Source organism: Aquarana catesbeiana, linkage group LG06 (assembly GCF_042186555.1).
Source record: "Aquarana catesbeiana isolate 2022-GZ linkage group LG06, ASM4218655v1, whole genome shotgun sequence".
Classification (NCBI taxonomy): domain Eukaryota; kingdom Metazoa; phylum Chordata; class Amphibia; order Anura; family Ranidae; genus Aquarana; species Aquarana catesbeiana.
The window spans coordinates 380,423,587-380,440,467 of record NC_133329.1 but is presented as its reverse complement, the minus strand read 5'-3'; positions in this window follow the sequence as shown (position 1 = coordinate 380,440,467).

Here is a 16,881-nt window from a genome sequence, read left to right as displayed (position 1 = left end):
AGATCCTCTCCAGTTCTGTCAGGTTGGATGGTAAACATTGGTGGACAGACATTTTTGGGTCTCTCCAGAGATGCTCAATTGGGTTTAAGTCAGGGCTTTGGCTGGGCCATTCAAGAACAGTCATGGAGTTGTTGTGAAGCCACTCCTTCGTTATTTTAGCTGTGTGCTTAGGGTCATTGTCTTGTTGGAAGGTAAACCTTTGGCCCAGTCTGAGGTCCTGAGCACTCTGGAGAAGGTTTTCGTCCAGGATATCCCTGTACTTGGCCACATTCATCTTTCCCTTGATTGCAACCAGTCGTCCTGTCCCTGCAGCTAAAACACATACCCAAAGCATGATGCTGCCACCACCATGCTTCACTGTTGGGACTGTATTGGACAGGTGATGAGCAGTGCCTGGTTTTCTCCACACATACCGCTTAGAATTAAGGCCAAAAAGTTCTATCTTGGTCTCATCAGACCAAAGAATCTTATTTCTCACCATCTTGGAGTCCTTCAGGTGTTTTTTAGCAAACTCCATGCAGGCGTTCATGTGTCTTGCACTGAGGAGGGGCTTCCGTCGGGCCACTCTGCCATAAGGCCCCGACTGGTGGAGGGCTGCAGTGATGGTTGACTTTCTACAACTTTTTCCCATCTCCCGACTGCATCTCTGGAGCTCAGCCACAGTGATCTTTGGGTTCTTCTTTACCTCTCTCACCAAGGCTCTTCTCCCCCGATAGCTCAGTTTGGCCGGACGGCCAGCTCTAGGAAGGGCTCTGGTCGTCCCAAACGTCTTCCATTTAAGGATTACGGAGGCCACTGTGCTCTTAGGAACCTTAAGTGCAGCAGAATTTTTTTTGTAACCTTTGCCAGATCTGTGCCTTTCCACAATTCTGTCTCTGAGCTCTTCAGGCAGTTCCTTTCACCTCATGATTCTCATTTGCTCTGACATGCACTGTGAGCTGTAAAGTCTTATATAGACTGGTGTGGGGCTTTCCCAATCAAGTCCAATCAGTATAATCAAACACAGCTGGACTCAAATGAAGGTGTAGAACCATCTCAAGGATGATCAGAAGAAATGGACAGCACCTGAGTTAAATATATGAGTGTCACAGCAAAGGGTCTGAATACTTAGGACCATGTGATATTTCAGTTTTTCTTTTTTAATAAATCTGCAAAAATGTCAACAATTCTGTGTTTTTCTGTCAATATGGGGTGCTGTGTGTACATTAATGAGGAAAAAAAATTAACTTGAATGTATTTAGTAAATGGCTGCAATATAAAAAAGAGTGAAAAATTTTAGGGAGTCTGAATACTTTCCGTCCCCACTGTATATTGCCAGGTCTGGGGAGGAGTCTCTCTCTTGGGACAACGGCCTTCAAGTGATTGTAAACGATCACCTTGTAAAGCAACCCATTCAGTTTAAAATAGAAATGTAATGCAAAACATATTGTAAAGATATAAAAAAAAAAAACATTACAAGTACCTTTTTTCCCTTTTTTAATAAGTGATCCTGTTTCCTCTGTTCTCAGCTGTAAAAGAGCTGGGAGGAGGAGAAGCAACAGCACACTAATCTTCCCAGTGAATGACTGTGCATCCGGGGAGTGTCAGGACAAGTCTAAACATTGGAGGACAGCACACTGAATTCCCAGCATAGCTAGAGAACTGACCACTGTGTGCTCTCCTGCTTAGTGTGGTTAGTTTTTATTAGAAAAACAGAGGGACTGGCAGGATCACCAGGGATTTCACACGAAGGAAGCAATACAAAGAGAACAGGAGCGTTTCTCATACAAGTACATGGTACAGCAGCCACATATCAGGAATATGAAATGTTGGGGGTAACAAATGTTTCAGCTGCGAGCAGGAACCAGAGCAGTCAGAGGGATACGAGCTGGCGCCGCGGCCTAGGTGGCGTAGAGAGTCCTCGGTATGTGTGTGAACGGATCCATCATCATCAGCTTTCTATCGGCCAAGTCAGGACAGTCGGGGGGTCACTCTCATTGTCACCAATAAAGATCTCACTAAATCCCAGCATTGTGAGGTGTGTGGCCAGGCACCCTCCTCTGGTTGCAGATTCTCCAGGAGCCTGCTGCTTGATGTAATGCCCAATACGTGCTGGAGGGGAGGAGATCTCACGGCCGAGCTGGAACAGGAGGCCATGAACCTGCCTAGAAAAGAGGTCCTATTCCCTTGAGCCTTGGTTTCATCAGGATTGGTGAGTGGGCAGAACCCACCCTTTGAGCACCCTACAAAGACACTACATGCAGACACCTTTATTCCATCTCTTTACATTAAAGCCTTAAAAGGGAACACTTTGCACCTACCATTCTCAGTAACTGGACCCCATTTCACAGCAATTTCCTTGGGCCTTTGTTGAGCAGGCTGAAGACACTGGACATGTATCTCACCAGGATTTCTTTATCCCTCCTACTTAAGGGACTCCATGCACACTAATTGCACACATTAAGGGGAACGCTTCTCAAAGATCAAGCATTGCATTTCCTATGACATGTTGTTCTGTAATTGTGCCGCGAGTTTATTGGGCCTGTGGCACCAGGATTTAAAGGGAGCAGCCTTACATAAAAAAGGGTCATCTTTTTCCCTTTTATACTGCCCTTGGGTCTTAGACTCTATCAGGATCTACTGGCTACTATTTGTTTGTGTTATTGGAATTCTCTTTGCATTGCATACCCTTTGCATATTTCTAAAGAGTACAAGTTTAACACTGAAAAGACTAGCCATTCTTGTTTTATTTCTCAGTTTTAAGAACCTTAAGCAAAATACATGTTTATCTGCTGCAATTGGGTGTCTTTGTAATTAGATTATCCTTTTGAAACATGTCTGAACGGAGGGTGTCAGAGGTGTTGGGTGGCTTGAAAGGTCAGGGCAACCTTCAGGGTCAGTCATCTTCCAGCGGCCCTCACGGGGGTAGCGATACAGGTGTCACATGTAACATGCTCTTGAAGGTTAGCCTTTACCTGAGTGCCTGTGAAGGTTGGTACTATTGCTACACTTTAAGTGAAGTTCTCCTTTAATATGAGAAGCTTACTCTTGAGTGAAGTAGCACACCTCCTCTTTTCTTGGCAGGTTCATGGCCTCCTGTTCCAGCTCGGCCGTGAGATCTCCTCCCCTCCAGCACGTATTGGGCATTTACATCAAGCAGCAGTAGATGAAAGTGCAATTGTGAGGACACATTGAGGTCCTACTGTATAAAAACTACATTCCCATGAGAGACAGTGCACACCTCGCTCTATGAATCCTCTCGTCATTTCTCAGCAAGCGAACCGACAAGCTATCTCCGTCTTTAAGAACACCCCATCTGACAACAAGACAAATACCTGAGAAATTTCCTTCACTGCTCCAAAAAGAGCCACATCTAAATGATGGATAAGAGATAGCTAAAGCTCTCCTATACCCAACAAGAAAGATAAACTATCAGTCACGGGCAACATTACAGCCTGGGATGGGGAGGACATGAAGAACACCTAAGTGTATCAGGTGTAAATATCTGCAGCCGAAGTGACTCGGTACAAGACATCTGGGGTGTCAGCTTCTAAAATCTCTGCACATTTTGTATAATAAATATTATGGCCAAAAGCGGACATTATTCTAAAATGGTAGAAAAACAGGAAAGGGATTTGTAATACACCAGGTGGAGGTACACTTTTTAACAAGAACTACAAACCAAACAATTTCGTAGCAATACAAAAAAAATCTATTTTCTGGTCTAATTTTTTTTATTGCTGCACTATGTGCCAAGGGTCAGTCTACCCTTAAAGTGATTCTAAAGGCATTCTTAAAAAAAATTTTTAAAAATAACAAATATGTTATACTTTCCTGCTCTGTGCAGTGGTTTTGCACATCTTCTCGGGTCCCCTGCTGGCATTCCTGGCCCCTCCCTCCTGCAAGGTGCCCCCATAGCTAACAGCTTGCAATGGGGGCATCCAAGCAAGCTTGTTCCAAAGCCACGGCTCTGTGTGTCCATTCAACCGTGGCTCGGCCCCGCCCCCTGACGCTCCTTATTGGCTCACTGGCTGTGATTGACTGCTGTCCCAGCCAATAAGGAGGGAGAGTCCCAGAGAGCTGAGGCTCTCGTGCACATCGCTGCATTGAGGTGGAGCTCAGGTAAGTATTGGGGGGGAGCTGCTGCACAGAAGAGGTTTTTTAGCCTAGAGCCTTTAGAACCACTTTAGTTTTGGATAGAGTAAGGAAGGGGGAACACCCCTATTAGGTCACCTTGTGCTGCCTGAGTCTCACTGGGGAGGTTTTCTTTCACTTCTTGCCCTGGACACAACAGGAAATGAGAATAAATCTCTCCAATTAACATGACTGTAAAGGCTCTTTTTTAAAATAATCAAAAAAACAAACATGTTATACTTACCTCCTCTGTGCAGTTGGTTTTGCACAGAGCAGCCCGGATCTTCCTCTCCTCGGGTCCCTCTTTGCTGCTTCTCTGCTTCTAGCCCCTCCCTCCTTTGAGTGCCCCTCAGCCAGCAGCTTGCTACAGGGGTCACCCAAGCCGAGTCAGAGCTCAGACCTGGCCACGCCCCCTCTCTCCCCTGATTGGCTGACTTACTTCGATTGACAGCCGCAGGAGCCAATGGCACCACTGCTCTGTCTCAGCCAATCAGGAGTAGTGTCCTGTATGGCTGAGGGGATCGTAAACATCGCTGGAGAGAAAGGGAGCTCAGGTAAGTAAGTAGGGGGGGCTGATGGAGGCTGCTACAGAAGGTTTTTTGCATAGAATGCATTAAGATAAAAACAACTTTCTGCCTCTACAATTTCTTTAAGGATGAGCTTAAAGCGGTTGTATACCCGCTGAATTTTTTTTTTTTTTTTTTACCCCTGTAAAGCAAAAGGCATAATGAGCTAGTATGCACCGCATACTAGCTCATTATGAAATACTTACCTTAGAACGAGGCGTCGGTATCTTACCTGGTCCACGCCGAGGGAGCTGTCATGTTGCCTCGGCGTGTCTTCCGGGTATCGCGGTTCCAGCGCTGTGAGTGGCTGGAGCCGTGATGTCATCACTCCCGCACATGCACGCGGGAGATTTCTTACCCGGCAAGGTCCGGCAGTTGCCGGGCCTTCAGCCGAGAATCCCCTGTGCGCATGCGCCGCTGCAGTCAGCGGCGCATAGCAAGGGGAATATCTCCTAAACCATAAAGGTTTAGGAGATATTTTTTTTACCTACAGGTAAGCCTTATTATAGGCTTACCTGTAGGTAAAAGTTAAAAAAAACACTATACAACCACTTTAAAGCTGAACTTTACCCATAACAACTTGATCAAACTAATGTTCTTTTTCAAGGAAAAATGCATTCCACATTAATAATAATGCCATCAAAATTAGTGTATGCTGTAAATTGCCTCCAGCATTGCTCTTGTTTCTTCTTGCTGAAAGCTGCCATTTTGCTGAACCCCAGAGCCCCTAAGCAGAAGTAAATCTTTGGGCAGTCAGCAGATCAGCCTCTAGTAGCTCTGATTTTTGGCACAGTGCCAAAATGGAGAGCAACTGAGCATGTGCAGAGCAGGGTGAGACAATGTGATACTGGATAGGCCCCTTTTTTTAATATTTTACGTAACTATACCTGCAAAAGGGACCAGCCTGAAGTGATCTACCAGGAGTTAATTTTCTGATTAAAGTTCCACTTTAAGTCTAGGGGTAGGAGAATGAACTGTTATGCCGCGTACACACGATCGGACTTTTCGACGGGAAATGTTGGATGTGAGCTTGTTGGCTGAAAGTCTGACCGTGTGTATGCTCCATCGAACATTTGCTGTCGGACTTTCCGTCAACAAGTGTTGGCTAGCAGGTTCTCAAATTTTCCTCCAACAAAACTTTGTTGTCTGACTTTCCGATCGTGTGCACACAAGTTCATCGCACAAAAGTTCACGCATGCTCGGAATCAAGTACGAGCCGGAAACGCTCGGTCTTGTAAAACTAGCGTTCATGATGGAGATATCACATGATTATTGAACTTCCTTTTTATCGGCTCGCCGTACGTCTTGTACGTCACTACGTTCGTAATTGTTGGCCAACATTTGTGTGACCATGTGTATGCAAGACAAGTTGGAGCCAACAACCTTCAAACAAAAATCCACAGTTTTGATGTCGGAAAGTCCGATCGTGTGTATGGGGCATAAGTCAATCTTCTCTCCAGCAGGCTTCCACCATGCTGTGTGATCAGACCCCAAAGTCGCTTCCTTTTGCTTGTCGTAGGCATTCTGACTTTGTTATGTACAATGCAGGTCCAGCAGTCTTGCAATGTACATGTGGATAGCGAGGCTCTGCAACCCATTCCAGGGTATCGGAGAGAACAGGAGCGTGATGGGGGAGCAATAAGGGATAAGGTAAGTAGTACAGCTCCTCTACCCCTAAACTTAATGAGCATTTAATCCTCGCAGTGCAGGGGAACCCCATGCAAGGCTTTTTTTTTTTTTTTTATCCTGGAGTTCAGCTTTAAATCCAAATTCAGTTTAAATGCTGGCTGCAGAAGTTTTCCTGAACTCACCCAGAACATCAGAGAGAGGCCTGTGTGATCACCCTTATAAAGACAGGCGCATTTTCAAATCACTGACAGCTTGGTACAACTGCGATTGCCAGAAGGCATCCAAATATTGTAGCATCTGTTAAATTTTACACTCTGTAGTCACAAATCTCTCAAAGCTTTGATGCATTTTAAACTTTATTTTCTTTCTAAATGATTGAAGATTGATGGGTAATGCAATTGCACCTTCTACTTTACGATGCTTTCTAATTTAATAAAGCGTTGTAACCTTATCTTTTCATTTTTTTTTCCTACTGAGTGAGTAAAATCATTTATTTAGTAAAACTCATTAGAATTTCCATAAATCAGCCATTTAGCAAGACACTGGAGTAGCTGGAGTTACAGTTTCTTCATTTTCGGTACAATTGAAGCACTGGAGTTGAAGCCATTAGGACAATTACCTATATGTACTCAGCGGGCAAATTATTAGGAGTGCCCATCTGGTACCTATAAGGCCTTATTTACACCAGCCCAGTCCGCTGCAGTGAGTTAAACACTTGGTGGCTTGTCAGGGCCGTCTTTAATATTGATTGGACCCTGGGCAAAAATTTTATTGGGCCCCCCCCCCATGCAATTTCACTCTCCACCTGCTCTGAGACATACAATAAATAGCAGCTAAACTTAAAATCAGTTTACTGTATCAGATCAGGCAGCAATTGCGATTGGTTACAGCATATCATTACTGCTTAATGACTGGTTGCTAGAGGTTACAGCACACATTACGGCTCACTGATTAGTTGCTAGAGGTTACAGCAAATGATTTCTGTTTGTTAATTGGTTGCTAGAGATTACTATACAGTAATACTGCTCACTGATTGGTTGCTAGAGGTTACAGCACATCATCTCCTCACTGCAGGGGATCATGATATACATATGAATGCCCCCTTCATTTACATATCAATGCCACCGACCACAGCTATTTACTTAGTAATGCCGCCGCTATTTACATATGAATGGCGGTCATTTACATGTAAACACAGGGTCTGCAGCTGAGTCATCTGTACACAATGATAGGGCAGAGCTAGGCAGCATTAGTACTAACACTTCACACTGAGATATCGGGACACAGCACAGGACTAAAACTTCAAGGGACAAGGGAATTTAAACTGGGATAGTTGAAAGTATGAGGCAGCTACTTTGGGCCCCACAACAATGACAGGGCCCAGGGCAGCTGCCCCTTTTGCCCTGCCTTAAAGACGGCCCTGTGGTTTGTGCGTAAACATGCACTGACTTATAGCACCCATTTTATTTGATTGGGGTGCCCAACACACCACAACAGATTGAAAATCACATGGCATTTCCACGCAAGTGCACTGAGGAGATGCTTGGGGAGCCGTTCGGAATGAATGGAATTGCGTCTCAGTCGCTGAAACATGCTCGTTACTGCACTGCAACCATAAACAGGTCCTAAAGGGTTTGCATGATCAACAACAGTACATAGATACACGGTGGGGTAGGCCTCTCATGTGACCCTTGCTTGGCGCCCAACGAGGAGAGAAACATGGAGGAAGTGACGAACACTCTGTCACCTTGTGAAAATGTGTATATGATGAACCACTCTTCCTATAATACTTTATTATAAAATGAAAACAATACAAATAAGGTTATATAACCACCGGATTCACGCCGGTGGGAAATTAATCAAACAATCAAACATAAATGTGCATAATAACTGTGATCAAACATATCATGCCATCAACTTTGTGACCAAGTGATCAAAGCAATGTGATTCAAGTCCAAAAAAGCTCATCCAATCTTTTCCGGTAAGAAAGCAGTTAATCTAATAAATGGGTGGCTGTAGGAATCCTCCACCAACACCAAGCAAACAGCCTACTCACCAGATGGGGATGATCCCTATTACGGAGATCATAACAGCTTTTGGAATACTGAAATATATCTGGAGATCCGTCTCCAGTAGGTTCGTTGGTGCCTCAGATCAAAAGATTCAAAAAGGAATGGCCACACGCATCCAGGTTAGACATGAAACAAGGCACAATCTCCCATGGTGAAGTATGTCATAAAAAAAGGGTGTATTTGATAAAAAATGGCTCCAAAAGCTGTTCAGCATAAAGCAAAAGTTAAAAACATACAAATGGACGCGGGGACGCCATATTGCGGTCCACCTGCTTTCAACTATGGGCAGAAGTGACGTATCACACTCGACCACACCCTACACATTTCGTCAGTGCGTCTGACGTCTTCAGGGGTCACCACTTTCTTACCGGAAAAGATTGGATGAGCTTTTTTGGACTTGAATCACACTGCTTTTGATCACTTGGACACTAATAATTCACAAAGTTGATGACATTATATGTTTGATCGCAGTTATTATGCACATTTATGTTTGATTAATTTCCCACCAGAGTGAATCCAGTGGTTAGGCCCCTTTCACACTGGGGAGGGGGCAGCATCGCCGGTAAAGTGGCGCTATTGTAAGCAGCGCTTTACCGTCGGTATTTGGCCACTAGCGGGGCGGTTTTACCCCCGCTAGCGGCCGAGAAAGGGTTAAAAACCACCGCAAAGCGCCTCTGCAGAGGCGCTTTGCCGGCGGTATAGCCGCGCTGTCCCATTGATTTCAATTGTATTCACCGCTCCTTCCCCGCTCCAAAGATGCTGCTGGCAGGACTTTTTTTCCCGTCGGGCCAGCACACTGCTCCAGTGTGAAACCCTTTGGGGCTTTTACACTGGATGCAAAGCAGCGGCACTTTCGGGTCGGTTTGCAGGCGCTATTATTAGCGCAATAGCGCCTGCAAACCGCCGCAGTGTGAAAGGGCCCTTATACAACTTTATTTGTATTGTTTCCATTTTATAATAAGGTATTCACTTATAGTAAGCGCGGTTCATCATATACACATTTTCACTTTATTGTTTTTTTACAACTTAGGAACGGGCAGCTTCAAAATTTATAAATGTATAAATATATCTCCCAACTGCGCAGGTAAGGAATAATTACAATTGTTCCCCTATCAAACACTCTGTCACCTTGACCCACCCCATATACACATCAGAGATCCCTACTATTTGCTCTTCATCCTGTGCAGGCCCTGGGTGGTCCTCAGTAATGCAGAGAACAGCATTTACAGAATGAAGTGGGTGCTGTTCACTGCATCATTTTCCTGGGAGCCCAGTTGGCTGGATGACGCATACATTGAGGTCATGTCAGTAGCACACCCCCAAAGGAGCCACTTGTTTGAGAAGCCCTCTGAAACTGGTTTCTTTCCCCCACTTAGTTTACTGCCTTTTACCACTCTGACACACCCTTAATCAATGGAATGAACAATAGACATGTGCCAAATTGCACATTTAGTTCTGAATTCGTTTTTTAACAAATTTTGACAAATTCGTTGATTCAGAACCATCCGAATTAATGAAAAACACATTTAACGAATTTTTCTGAACATTCGTAAATTTGAATATTCGTAAATTCGGAAATTTGAATTTCCAAAATCCGAAAATTTGAAAATCTGAAATAACGAACTATTAAATTATAGGTATTGGAATTTCCTTTCAAATTTGGCTGTTAGTGAACATAATGAATACGAATTTATCCAAAGTTACGAATTTTTAGAAATAACGAATGCTGCATCTAAAAGAATTGAACATAATGAATTAATAATAATAAATAACAATAATAATAATAAAACCTTTTTATTATTATTATTTATTATTAATTCGTTCCATTCCATTTGTTTAGATGCGGCATTCGTTATTTCGGATAATTTCATAACTTCGGATAAATTCGTATTCGTTACGTTCACTAACAGCCAAATTTGAAAGGAAATTCCAATACCTATAATTTAATAGTCAGTTATTATTTGTTAATTAGTTAGTTATTATTTAGAATTTTCAGATTTTCTTTCTTATTTTCAGATTTTTGAATTTACAAATTTACGAAATTGAGAATTTTCGAATTTACAAATTTTCAAATTTACGAAATTGCGAATTTTCGAATTTACGAATTCTCCAATTTACATATTTTCAAATTTACTAATGTACGAATTTATGAATTCCGATCATACCCGAAAAAAAAAAAAACAAAAAACAATGAAACGAAAACGAAATCTATCTAATTTTTTGGCAGTGCACATGTCTAATGAACAAAACCAGATTAGAATAATACTGAGTGTATTAGAATCAGATTGTTCAAATAAACAATGTAACACAGAGCTAAGACCAAATGCTATAACACCTGTTTTTTATACAGAGCACTTCTACACTGAAACTGCACACCTGGAACAACACCAATGGTAACGAGGCCCAGTTTTTTCATACACTTTCACAGGCTTAAACGGTAACGGTCACTAAGAGTGCAATAAAGTTAGCTTGACTAAGGATGGTATAAACCTCTGAGGGTAACACTTCCATTTGACCCTGATGTGACCCTGCTAGGTCTACGTCTGCCTGCAGGACTTTTACTATAAAAGAAGTCAAAAGTAAATGATGAAATTAAGGCAAATACTATGAGACAGAATGGAATGGTCTCAGAATGATTATCTCTGCCGGCTTTGTTCAGGCCCTTAGGGTGGTGCACAAATGGTGATGCTTGGTGGTTTCCATCTGCTCTCAGTTTAAGAAGACTACAGTAACTATTGAAGAGACATTTGATGAAAATACTTTTAGATCATAAACAGTAGAAAAGAATGAAAGTTCAGGGAAAAGTAATAAAAGTTCTGGATCAATAGGACCATTCTACGGAGAGGATGACGTGGCAGGGCCCAGTGGTAGACTAAACAAGCAGGGCAATGCCTGTGTAGCAGGAGGATAAAGCTGTGTTGGGCTAAAGTCTCAATCCCTGCTGTACATGTGTAATTGGTTGACAACAATATTACCAATCCTCTTGGATCGATAACTTGAAGGCCGGAAAACCAGTACTGTGATGCTGGAGATGCAGAAGATGGCCAGCAAACCCGCACTGAAGCACTTGGGTGCTCCTGTTTAGGACTTGTTGCCCCACAATAATAGTTCTGTGAAATCTATCTCTGTCTTGTTTTCCTTAAAGGGGCCTTTGTGCCAGCACCTGGATACATGTCTTTGAAGGCCAGGGTTCACAAAAAGTGATTTAAAAGACCCTGGTAGGAAGACTGTAGACCAGGACTGGAAGAGGACTAGGAGAAAAAAATGTAAAGTGGTTGCAAACCTCCAAAATAAAAAAATAACAAAGCATATCTTTCTATCGAGTGTATTTTCCTCAACCCAAAGCACGTGGTGTGATTTCTGTCTGCTCTCTCATTCCTCTTCTATCTGAATGAGTTACTTTTGACAGTCCATGCCGACACCACAGAATCCCAGGAGATGGCCCTGCTCCCCCAGCAGCAAACAGCAGGTGATTGACAGCCTCAGCTGTGCATGTTTCCCCATGAGACTGTGTAGAAAAGGCGACGTGTTCACGGGGCCAGATTTACATCTCAGGAGCCAATAGGCAGAGACTTCTAAAGCCCCCCCCCCCCCCCAAAAAAAAGACTGTGAGACCGACTTTTTTTTTTTTCTTGATGAATTACCATAAAGGTCTAAGAAACGCAAAATTTCAGCAAAAGACACACTAAAGTCAATTTTAGGTCAAATAAACACAATACACTACCCACATTTTTGGTATTTTTTGGTATAAAAGACGAGGTTGCACCGAGTAAATAGTTACCCAACACGTCAAACCTTAAATTTGTGTGCGCCCATGAAATGGCGACATACCTCAGTACCCTATATTCTCTATAGGCGACACTTTAAAAGCCCCCTATAGGTCATCAGTTTAGTGTTACGGAGAAGGTCTAAAATTATTGTACTCACTCCGGCTTCTGTGGTGATATGTAACGTGTATTGCAATCAACGTTTTTACGTGTAGGCGTACCGACACATGAATTTATTTTCGTACGTGCATATATGTCGGGCCTAAACATTTTTTTTTTGTCATTTTTGTCAAGAATTTTGTCATTAATTGTCATAAATTTCCTGATATGTATAGGATCTCCTGAGGAAGTCTATTTGGCGAAACATGTAAAGATCTACAAAATTAAAGGAATGGTGCTGTGCGAAACTGCACAAAAATGCACAAAACACACATGCACCATTGCAACTGCATAGGTGTGAACAGAGCCTCAATGTAAATGATCTATTTAAAAACAATCATTTAATCAATCTGAATTATCATTTATCATTTCTCAGTCACACGTGCAGATATTTCTACAATCGAGCAGAAGTGACCTATTTGTTTGATCAATCAAAAGCTATCAATAGATTTGTATGATACAGCACTAATATTAGCACTGTATTATATTAATCTATGTATATCTACATGCTTAGGCTAGGTTTAGATGTGCATCTAAACTTGCAGCTCCTCTGAAGAGTGATCCGTGTTTCAATCACTTGTAGGAGGCGACTGACAGGTGGTGAGGAGGCAATGAAAAACCTCCTCATTGCCTGTCTTGAGCCCATTTTTGCCAAACAAATACGCCACAGCATTGCATGTGCATTGCATGCGGTTGTGGGGCGTTTGCGGATCTACCCCATTCACTTGAATGAGCAGCATTCGGTGGGATGGCTGTCCCCAGATTGCAACATGCTGGATAATTTCATCATATAATCACCCTTTGTTTGCTGCCATTGACATGGTAGCTTAAGGAGGGAAGGTTTGGGAGGGGGGGTTGCTACAAATGTGGCTTGACCACACTTGTTTAATGCCCTCCCTTGCCCAACTGCTAGTCTAAATGAGGCCTAAGTGATATTCATACAACAGCCAAAAAATATATATATTTTTTTTTATAGGCTTATATTTATTTAGTGTTAGCTAAAACATAATATAATATAACACAATAATATTATATATTATAATACTATAATAAAAATAATATTATACAACATATTATAATATAATAAAGTAATATATTACAATATTATGATAAAATAATACATTGTAATATGATATAATCAAAAGAGATCAACAAAATTCCGGGGGGGGGGGGGGGGCTTGCTACAAATGCGGCTTAACCCCACATTTTTAATGCCCTCCCTTCCCTGCTAGTCTAAATGAGGCCCAAGTGATATTTATACAACAGCCAAAACATGTATATATTTTTTATAGACTTATATTTATTTAGAGTTGTCTAATATATTAAAAATATAACATAATATAATATTCTAATATAATACAACAAAATAATATTATACAACCTATTATAATAGTACAAGATAATAAAAAAATATTATATAACATATTATTATATCATAAAATAATATCTTATAATATAATAATATAATAGAATCAACAGAGAGCAACAAAATTCCGGGGGGGTTCGCTACAAATGCGGCTCAAGCAGGCATTTTTAATACCCTCTGTTCCGCAACTGGTAGTCCAAATGAGGCCTCCTAAGCAGTGATAATTTCATCAATGAAAGCGTTTTTGGCAGTTTTCATCAGCGGCATTATTACAGTGACGAAAACTAAACGGAAAGTACAGCACATTTCCGTTCACTGATGAAAACTATGACAAAAATCAAATCCGTTTTCGTTAACGAACGAAAACGGGACGAAAATGTCAAGGAATGTTTCATATTCTCATCGCACACATTCCTGGTATAAGCTCTTAAAGGTCGGGTGCTGCAGCAACAACCAGCTGGATACTGGTTCAAGTCACAATGTAGATATTTGCCAGCACACCAAGGATCAGCACACGGTGGTGTCCAAACGGTTTAATTTATTGCATGATCACAACACAAAAGGTGCAACGTTTCGGAGTCGCGCAGGACCCCTTCGTCAGGCATGTGATCATCACATGCCTGACGAAGGGGTCCTGCGCGACTCCGAAACGTTGCACCTTTTGTGTTGTGATCATGCAATAAATTAAACCGTTTGGACGCCACCGTGTGCTGATCCTTGGTGTGCTGGCAAATATCTACATTGAAAATGTCAAGGAGGGACATTTACCCTTGTGAACTAACTTCAGGTTTTCATGGAGCTCCGCCTGCTTACGCTCCCAGCAAGCAAGCAAGCGACTGTGTGCACTGCGACTACCAGAGACGAGAGCAGCACTGTGCATTACAGACAGCCAGGCCTACAGAGTCCGGGACTGTCCCACTACTGAGTCCCGACTCATGAGACGACCGCCAGCCAGGCGCCCACATCCAGAGCAGGCAGCAGAGCACACTGTGAGTGTGTAGTACATTACAATTACAGCAGGCCTGAGGCCTCCCATTAGACCACCACTCAGCACTGTGTGTGCATTACACAGGCCTCCTCTGATCACTGGCAGTGGCATCCAGAGCAGTGTGCATTATAGGCCATCCCTCATCCCTCAGACCACCATCCAGCACTGTGCAGCATTACAGGCCTCCTCTGACCACTGGCAGTGGCAGACATCCCAACCTGCAAAAACTCATTTCAGGGAGGTGGGCGTGGCTTAAATGGGTTGTGGTTTTATAGAGTCTGAGATGAGTTACATAGGGCAGAATGTAGTAATGTTAAATAGGGAATGTACAGTGTGGAGTGTATGGTGGTGGGTAGTTTGTGCAGGAGAGGAGTGAGGAGTGTATGTAGCTGGGTATAATGTGCATGTGAGGAGTGTGGAGTGTACGGTGGTGAGTAGTATGTGCAGGATGGTGTCAGTAGGGCAGTGGATGGTGTCAGTAGTTCTTTATTTTTATTATTATTTTTTTACAATTTCGTTTTTTTAATTATTTTTTACAACTTACTTTTTTATTTTTGTTTTTCACAATGATTGGGGATGGAGGTAATGGACAGTGTCAGTAGAGCAGTGTGTCAGCAGTTTTTTGTTTTTATTATTTTCTCTATTATTTTTTACAATTTTGTTGTTTATTATTTTCTTTAAATATTTTTTTCTTTAAAAATTCACAGTGCTTCTGGGGAAGGGGTGGGGAGCATGTGGCAGTGATGGTGTCAGTAGGGCAGTTGGGGCAGTGGACAGTGTTGGTAGGGAAGGGGGGTGGTGTCAGTAGTTTTTTATTTTATCATTTTTTTTATAATTTAATTTTTTATAATTTTTGTTTACAATTTCATTTTTTTATATTTTTTGCATTTTTTTAAATGAACCCTGTTGGGGGGGGGGGGGGGATTGGTGAGATATCAGTGGTGTAAACAGACCCCTAACATCTCCCCTTTGAGACAGAGAAAGAGGCTGAGGAGTGGACAGAGATTCTCCAGTCCCTTTTTCAGCATTGAAGATGAATGGACAGAAGACAGCGGCTCCTGTCCATTCATAAACTGAGCAGAGTAACAATGACCGGTCCCTTCCTCCGCTCGCCATCCTGATAGATCCCCACAACCGGTGGGAGAGGAGAGGAGGGAAGCCGGCTGTGGGGGATGAGGGCGGAGGAGGAGGACAGGGAGCCGGAGAAGAACAGAGGGAAAGGGGGGGTGAAGGACACGTAGGGGAGCCGTAAAAGAACGGGGGGAGAAGAACAGGAGGGTGAAGGACACTTAAGGGGGCTGGAGGAGGAAGATACAGGGAACAGTCGGGGATGATCAGTACAACAGGAGGGACAGCTGTGATCACCGATCTCCCTGCATAGCTTTTTAGCCGACAGCCACGGGAGGGAGAGAAGGAGAAGCAGCTCTCAGCTATACAGGGAGATCGGTGTTCACAGCTGTCACTCCTGCTGCACCGATCATCCCCGACTGTGAACCAGGGGACCATCCAGCATCAGCCCCGCAGGATATCGAGCAGCACTTGCGGGTGTCCGGGAGCCGCCCCTGAAATGCAGGAAACTTGGGATGTCTGCAGTGGCATCCAGGGCACTGTACATTACAGGCCATCCCTCAGACCTGAGATCACCATCAAGCACTGTGCAGCATTACAGGCCTCCTCAGACTACCATCCTGAGCACTATACAGCTTTACAGGCCTCCTCCTCGGACCACCGTCCAGAGTACTATGCAGCATTACAGGCCTCCTTAGACCTCCATCCTGAGCACTGTGCAGCATTACAGGACTCCTCAGACCACCGTCCAGAGCACTGTGCAGAATTACAGGCCTCCTCAGACCACTGTCCAGAGCACTGTGCAGCATTATAGACTTCCTCAGACCACCGTCCAGAGCACTGTGCAGCATTATAGGCCTCCTTAGACCACCGTCCAAAGCACTGTGCAGCATTATAGGCCTCCTCAGACCACCATCCAGAGCACCGTGCAGCATTATAGGCCTCCTCAGACCACCGTCCAGAGCACTGTACAGCATTACAAGCCTCCTCAGACCACCATCCAGAGCACTGTGCAGCATTGCAAGCCTCCTCCTCAGACCACTGTCCAGAGTACTATGCAGCATTACAGGCCTCCTTCTAAGACCAATGTCCAGGGCACTATGCAGCATTACAGGCCTCCTCCTAAGACCACTGTCCAGAGCACTATGCAGCA